The following is a 7,486-nucleotide window of genomic DNA, read 5'->3' as shown; positions in this document are numbered from 1 at the left end:
ACAGGGTTCTGGGACAACAGGTGCAAACAAGGACTGTGCTGGGCAAGCCGAGCTGTGCGGCCACCCAGTTCATCCTGACATGCATCACAACACTTAACATTCTGAGATGCGCCTTCACTCAACAAATGATCACCGCTACAACGTAGTTTCCATGATCGTGTAATTTGCGGAAGGATCTTATCACATGGCATGGTGAAAACGTGAAATTTGATGGTTGTGCTCTTCTCTGTCCTATCTTTTTTTCTCCATCTCCCCTTAGACGCTGGACCTTCTTTCTCCCCCCCCCCCCCCCCCCGCCCAAATCCCATCAACACTTACCTGCCACTTTCCTAGCCACCCAGGTTCAAGTCTTCACCTGCAATGTGCTGAAGAGAATGTGAAAGGTACCTACATTCATGGCACAAGAAAGCCTGTAAAAAATATTCTCTTTTCTCGTCTCTTTCTGTACGATCTGCACCAGGCAGTGCTCCGAATTTCTTCTTCTTCCACTCTAAGCCCCACAAAGCCCTCACAGATCAACGTCCAACCCCAAGGTCTTTTGAGTCTCTTTTTCCTCCTTAGCTACAACGTCTTTTAAATCTCAAGCTCTTGTCTTAGCTGCATTCGACACAACAAAGGAACTCAGAAAGCGACTCTGCACCTTAGAGATTACAAACGCTTCCAATATTCAATCTTTCATCCTTTTTTTCTTTCACGTTCGAATGCACTCATCCATGCATCTCTCAAGGTTGCCTGTGAAGGTTCCACCTAATTTCAGAGCTCTAAAGGGCGGGCCAAAAGGGCGGTACGGTAATCATTAGGGCTTTTAGAAAATCACGAATTAATCGGAAAGAAAAAGTATATAAAACAATAGGATGTTTGGGCTTTGCAGAATGTCTGTGCCTGGCACGTAGCGGACGCCTCGGAAACATTTGTCTACGGGTGTAGAAGTAGCATTGATACTGGAAAATCGTCCCTAATGAGCTCGCCGAGCTCTTACGGAGCGCCCTCGGTGTGCCAGGCAGACTCCGTGCAGAGTGGTGGTATGTTCCCGGGGCATTCGGAGGGTCGCAGGGAGGCTCAATCCTGCCTCCAGGCCCTTGTCCGCTCCTTCATCTCCGTGGTGACACACGTGTGCGATCACAGGCCGGCGCGGATCGGCGGGAAGGGTCTGCCTCGCGGGGCCAGGAGGCTCCCCGCGGACGGCGGGGACGAGCTGGGGGGACGAGCTGGGGGGACGAGCCCGCCCAGGGAGGCGCGGAGGAGCCTTGGGGCCCGGACCCCCGGACCGCGTCCCGGGCAGCTGGCGCTCCGGCGCGCTCGGCGGCCCCGCGGCTGATAATTGAGTCAGAAATGCCGGTTACGTTGAAGAAAGTAAGGTTTACGCGGCTTAGGCTGGTAAAGAGCAGAGCGGAGTTCTGACGCAAGCGTTTAAGTGACCGGGAAGGAACACTCTTCAGCAGTGACTGAGAACAGACGGAAGGGGCGGACGCAAATAGTTCAGTGATAGTCTACTTTAAAGAGAACTGAAAGGGCGCCGAAATAGCTCAGTTGGGAGAGCGTTAGACTGAAGATCTAAAGGTCCCTGGTTCGATCCCGGGTTTCGGCAGCGCTCCCTTTTTAGTCCCTAAAGGAATCAAATTTCCAACGAATCCCTTGCCCTGAGTAACCCGGTTCATTAATGCCAGCGCACTGGAGAACGAGGACTTGAAGGATAAGCGAGCGTGGAACGGAAGCAGCCAATCTTAGCGCCCCCTACCCCGAGACGGCGGCCGCCCAGCACCGCCACTTCCGGGGCGCCTTCCTGGCCGGCAGCCGAGGCTCTGCTGCGCATGCGCGATGAGGGGCCTGGCGGCAGGGCGGCCCACGCCCCACCGGAGTCCCGCAGCTCCCGGCGTCCGGCGCGCCACCGGTGACCCGAGGGTGCTGCTCCGAGAAAGCGCTCCGTCTGCCTCCCGGGGAACGAAAGACAACTTCACCTCAAGCTAAATTCCCCGAGTATCCCAACTTGAAAAGCCAGACCCTACTGTGCGCTCAAGTGGCCCCGGTCGGGCGTTGCCCATAGGGGAACCGGGCGGCTCCGTATCTCCGGGTAGAGGCGCACTCAGGGCGGCTCCGAGGGCATAACCCTGAGTTACTTGCCAACGTGGAAGAGCGCGGCAGCATCACGGCTCTGTAAAATCGATCTTGCACCTGAACAACTTTATTTCGACTGTAGGCCAGTGGTTCTCAGAGTGTGGTCCCCGGAACAGCAGCAAGGGCTTCAAATGCCAATTCTGGGTCCCACCTCGGACCTACAGTATCAGAAACTGGTCTCCAGCGCTAGGTGTCCTAAGCAGCCCTGCGAGTGCGATTCGGAGGCAGCTAAAGTTTGAGGATCCACTTATCTAAAAATTCCTTTGTATTTCCAAAAGGGCCCTTTCCTAAGACTGTTTTTGTGAACAAACCTTTTCCTTTTGCTGCATCTTACCTGCGAGTCTGAAATAAAACTTTGTCACGTGCTCGAAATACACCTTTTTCCGAGAGGTTTTGCTTTCACAGTGAGTGTGTGTGTTCCGGGTGTGATCACCTCTCCTAGCTACCCGGGGGAGCCCACTCCCTAGCGCTAATCTAGGTGGTGTGGCAAAAAAAAAAAAAAAAAAAAAAGGAGGCCCAGCCCTCCCTCCGATTCTATGTTGTGTGGCTCCTGGGAGCTGAGCTAGGACCCAGGGGGAGCAGGCGAAGGACGTAGATTTGAATTAAAGAAGGAAGAAATTTCAATTTGTTCAAGCCTCTAGAAAAGGTATGTGTAGTTCAGCAGGGTGGTGAGTTGCGAATCAGCACATGACAGACAGCTTGTGGGATTTATGTAGTGGTTCTTGCAGATCTTCTTGTTCTCCTGGGTCGACAGGGTACTTCGCCTTTATGAAGTACTGTGTGCTCTCAGGTTATTCATTCGTTCATCAGTTGAGGATTAATTATTGACCTCCCACTGTGGGCCAGAAATTATTACATCTTCATGATTACCTAATAAAAAATGCATCATTATCTTCACTTTACACATAACAGTCCTTGTAGGATGGTAAAGATTCAACCTAATATATGTCAGGCATGTAACATCTGCCACCTCTTAAATGATACTGTACCTGAATACTTGTTGGGATGTTTGGTTAAGATGGGTGCTTAAAAATGAGGGTTAGAGGAAGAAACCAAAGGCCTTTGCTGGTTAATCTAAAAGGCTCTATGGGGAAGATGGCATTGGTTGGGGCCGCAGAGGAAGATTTCTTGGATGCGGGAGAGCAAACTGGGGTACGAGCAGCTCTCCATGTGTTTAAATGCAAGGGGAATGGTGTGGGCACTAAAGGTGAGACAGGCGGTTTTCAGACTACCCTGTAGGGCAGACACTAAGATCGGGTATTTGCTACTGGACATTTGGTATTGGGGGAGGTGAGAGGCACACATCAGGTTAGAAGTCTGCAGAGGGAAAGGTAAAAGGGGACAGTTGGGCAGGCCCCCACTGGGACGTGGTTGTAAAGGGTTTTGCTGGCCTCGCGGGAGGGAGGAATGGACGTGAAAAGATAAGCAGCATTTAAAAAATGTGATGCATGTATATGTTTTAAAATAATTATATAATATGTATATACCATTTTTTTTTTTTTTTTTTTACCTTAAGAATTAAAGTCTAGAGTTGTAATCTGATCATTCTTACTGCCTTTCATTGACGTGTGAAGTGCTCTGATAGATATCAAACACTGTCACTTCCTGGAGTGAAGGCTGAGAAAGACTGAACATGACTTGTCTCTTAGGGAGCCCCCTGACACCGGGGACAGCTCTTTCTAACTGAGGAGGGGGTGAAGGGTCAGCCCTTACCTCAGGAAAGAAATACTTTCAATGGAAAGAATGTGATCAACATCGCACATTTATCAGTGAGTTCTCAGCCCAGTCCTCTCCTGTCAGCGAAAAGGTTATGAAGGTGTGCTCGTGCTCCAGGTTGGTCATCCAGTGCGGAAGGGAAAAGGCATCTTCTCAAATTCCCTTGATAAGTTTTTAGAAAGAAACTTGGGTCATCTGGCTCTTGTGACAAATTTCTAAGGGACACACAAGCACTGTGCTACGTGACTGTTTATTTCTTAATTACTCTCGGTGCTACATTCATTTTAGGCCAGCATTAAGATATAGTAAAGGTGTTATAATTGTTATATATAATAAAACTAGATGAGCATCTGCTAATTCATTGGGACCTTTTGTGTAATCAATATGGAAATACGTTAATGCCTGTTTTATTAGTCTTGGGTTATATGTCTATTTTAAATGTGTAGTGGCTTGTAGCTGCTTAGTTTTGTGTTACATTCGTTGTTATAGCTTGGATTTGTATGACATTGAGCCATGGTCAGAAATACAACTCCTTGTTTGGATTTCCCTCAGATTCCAGGAATGTATGGCCCCTACATGATAATCCTTAATATGTGGTGTCAGAATGGATTACCTTGTGTAAGTGTAGCTCATCTATCTAGCTGAAATCTTGGAGTGTCGCTTGCAGTTCTAGCTGTTGGAGCCTGGGAATGAAGGAGAACAGTTTGAGCAAAGGCAAGGGTCTTCTTCATAACAGACACCCAAGTCACATATTACTTCCATAAATTCCAATTTCCATATAATGGGTTGTCTTAAAGTCAGGTGCACAAATATATGTCTATTCATTGCCTTAAATATATCCTACAGTGCATTTTGAGCAACCTCTCTTCCTATATACTCATCGACTCTCTATCGAGAATATACAGAGTCACCATTTCTGGAGGGCTTTTCACGTGCCGGGAATTCTAATGAGCATGTTTCATACATAATCCCACTAAACTTGTCAACAACTCTATCAGGTAGGAGGCATAGTTGAATATAAGGGGGGGGGGGGAAGCTACGTAGGTGTGCTCTTGCAAAAAGCCGGCGTAATTCCGAGATATATTAAAATGAAATATGAGCCATAAAAATAAAGGAGTAGTTCATTTACACACTGCATTAGTGAGATTCCTGTGAGAGCATTTGGTTCAGTTTTGATTAACTCAGTTTAAGAAGAAAGGGTTAACAAAGAACAAAAACATGGTTAAGGAAGAGGAGATTTATTTTATTTTTCTTTTTTTTTTTTTCTCTTTTTTTCTTTTTTTCTTTTTTTTTTTTTATTTTATTTTTTTATTTTTTTAACGTTTATTTTATTTTTGGGACAGAGAGAGACAGAGCATGAACGGGGGAGGGGCAGAGAGAGAGGGAGACACAGAATCGGAAACAGGCTCCAGGCTCTGAGCCATCAGCCCAGAGCCCGACGCGGGGCTCGAACTCACGGACCGCGAGATCGTGACCTGGCTGAAGTCGGACGCTTAACCGACTGCGCCACCCAGGCGCCCCGAGGAGATTTATTTTAAAGACAACAACACAAGGATATGAAATAGACTTGCTAAGATAAAAGAAAACTAAGGGTCACTTGATTCCAGTCTTCAAATTATTGTTTTGCAGGAGGGTATGAATTCTAGGGAGATGCTACAAGAAGAATGGGTTTAGATGAAGGCAGGAGAGATAAACAGAGGAGCTGTGATAAGATATTTAGCCTATTTTGTGATAGAAAATGGTCTGACCAAGATAGGAGAAACTGGAGAATTGCTTTTGAATAGATTCATCGGTGTTTAAGAGGACTGCTAGTCAACTTTTGGGGTGTAGGGGAAGAAAAACACTTTTGATTACTACCGTCTTAGCTTCTCAGCAGGGGCCTTAGAAATAAGACTGACAAAAGACAGATTAACAAGAAAAAACAACAAAGCAAACAGAAGATTATTAACCTGTGCATTGTGCATACATGTGGGAGTACCCAGTGATGAGTAGCTCAAAGGGGTGGTGAGAACTTGGTCCTATTTGGCATCTTAACAAAAGAACAGTAAGTTTGTACAGAAGTGACAAGACCAAGGAAAAAGACTAAGTTTCCTGGCTGGCAAATGGTGGGAAGGCAAAAAAATGGGAAACTAATGGCAGATAGGCCAGTTAGTAAAATTTGTTACATAGATTCCTCTGGCGCCATTTATAGGCTGATCGGGGTGTACTGTTATCTTTGATGATTAACTTCTGTCCTTCCTGGTAGGAGATGGGGGAGCTGGTGAAGGACACATCTTTATGTCCTGCTTTTAGGCAAACGGGGAAGGGCAGACAGCTTCTTGTCAATTACCTTCAGAGTCAAAATAATTTTCATGCTAAAGTGGTATGTTTGGGGTGGCATCTTCATAACCCATCAGACACTTTAAAAAGATCGGAGTTGTGGTTTCTTTGTAAGTACTGCTGCTGACAGTTCAGGAAGGAAGCAGATGGGGCAGCATGGTGTCAGCTGAAAGAAAGCCAATGTCAAAGTAGGTTTGTAAATGCTTTTATTCGTTGTCCTGCCGAGGACGACAGCCCAGGAGACAGTCTTTCAAATCGCTCTGAGGCACTGTTCTGAGGCTGGTTAGCTACAGGGGATTATATATATACAAAAAAGGGAAAGGGTCTTCATGCTTGTAAGCAGTTCTCCAAATAGCTGTGCATCAGAAGGGGTAATCTGTTTGGTTGTAAAAATTCAGGTTTCTGATTTCCACAGGGACATGGGAAAGTCCCTTGGGTCAACTTAATACATTGTTTCTATTGTATCCGTTGGTCAAAAATACTGCCTGCAGGCCTCTGCTTAACTGGTTTTCCAGTTCTTATTTTTTACTTCTCCTTGAGGTCGTGTGAGATGGTCACAGGGGGCTGACATTAGTCACTTGTACAGTTTTAGTGAACAACGGGGTGCGGACATTGCAGGCGAGACCATAACGATGATGGTGGCCTCAGTGAGATGGATCCTATTATCTCTTTTTTTTAATTTTTTTTTTCAACGTTTATTTATTTTTGGGACAGAGAGAGACAGAGCATGAACGGGGGAGGGGCAGAGAGAGAGGGAGACACAGAATCGGAAACAAGCTCCAGGCTCTGAGCCATCAGCCCAGAGCCCGACGCGGGGCTCGAACTCACAGACCGCGAGATCGTGACCTGGCCGAAGTCGGACGCTTAACCGACTGCGCCACCCAGGCGCCCCCGGATCCTATTATCTCTTAATGCTAAGTATGTTTAAAAACAATATGACATTTGTCCCTGCCTCTGCGATGAGTTAGTGTGCATGAGAAATCATGCACTGTAGTCAGACAAAAATTTTTTAAAAGTACTTTGCATCCTGAGATAAACCAAGATGGTCTTCCAGGGGATCCGTCTGTCTGCTTGGAATCCCCATAATAAATGAAACCATAGCTGTCCCTGAAAGTTATGGATCGCATCAAAGGTAATTTTATCTATGACAGTTTCAATGTTGACATCTGAAGACATGTGGTGACCTTTGTAGATAAAATACTGTGACAAAATCTGTTTTCCCGCCATGAACAGACTAAATGTAAACTTGGTAACACTGCTTATCTGGCAATTAAAAAAAAGTGTTTATTTGTTTATTTTAAGAGAGAGAGAGTGAGAGCACAAGCAGGGGAAAGAG

At 46.3% G+C, this 7,486-nt stretch overlaps 1 non-coding gene across 1 annotated transcript; it reads left to right on the top strand.

Annotated features, from left to right (window-relative positions):
* Window positions 1-1,515: 1,515 nt before the first annotated feature.
* Window positions 1,516-1,588, top strand: TRNAF-GAA. Its single transcript has one exon. It is a non-coding gene; the product is annotated as a tRNA-Phe (tRNA).
* Window positions 1,589-7,486: the final 5,898 nt, after the last annotated feature.

This window comes from Leopardus geoffroyi, chromosome A1, assembly GCF_018350155.1.
Source record: "Leopardus geoffroyi isolate Oge1 chromosome A1, O.geoffroyi_Oge1_pat1.0, whole genome shotgun sequence".
Taxonomy (NCBI): domain Eukaryota; kingdom Metazoa; phylum Chordata; class Mammalia; order Carnivora; family Felidae; genus Leopardus; species Leopardus geoffroyi.
This window is presented reverse-complemented; position numbering and strand designations above follow the sequence as displayed.